This window comes from Sturnira hondurensis, unplaced genomic scaffold, assembly GCF_014824575.4.
Source record: "Sturnira hondurensis isolate 20B ecotype Veracruz unplaced genomic scaffold, ASM1482457v3 Scaffold0022383, whole genome shotgun sequence".
Lineage (NCBI taxonomy): Eukaryota > Metazoa > Chordata > Mammalia > Chiroptera > Phyllostomidae > Sturnira > Sturnira hondurensis.
Window position 1 is genome coordinate 1 of NW_028095014.1, and position 514 is coordinate 514.

Below are 514 nucleotides of genomic sequence, written 5' to 3' on the forward strand. Positions count from 1 at the left end.
GACTCGCAGTAGCCTGCGAGCCACTCGTTTGGCAGAGGATCTTTCTTGCCCTGCACCTCCATTGCCGACTGCTCCGCCTCCAACGACTTGGGAGTCGCCACGGTATGAGGAACCTGATCTTAAGGTGGCGACTGATCTTAAGGTGGCGACTGATCTTAAGGTAGAGGCCGTCAAGTCAGGGCCGCCCGGCTAGCTCAGTCGGTAGAGCATGGGACTCTTAATCCCAGGGTCGTGGGTTTGAGCCCCACGTTGGGAGCCAGATGGTATGATCCTCATTCTCCTAAACTGTTAGTGTCACATTCCTTATTTGTTCTTAGCTTTTTAACTTTGGATGTAGAGGGACGCTCCGCGGCTGATCGGCATTGGGGGCCGCGTATGCGGCATTACCCGTTGGTGTATTGGAGAGACCCCATAGATGGGTCTCGTCATGGACCTGACCCAGTTTTAGTTTGGGGCAGAGGGCGTGTTTGTGTTTTTCCAACAGACGCAGAAACCCCTCGTTGGCTTCCTGAAC

The 514-nt window shown here is 54.5% G+C and overlaps 1 non-coding gene across 1 annotated transcript; it reads left to right on the forward strand.

Moving 5' to 3' along the window:
* Nucleotides 1-183: 183 nt before the first annotated feature.
* Nucleotides 184-259, forward strand: TRNAK-CUU (transfer RNA lysine (anticodon CUU)). The gene has a single exon. It is a non-coding gene; the product is annotated as a tRNA-Lys (tRNA).
* Nucleotides 260-514: the final 255 nt, after the last annotated feature.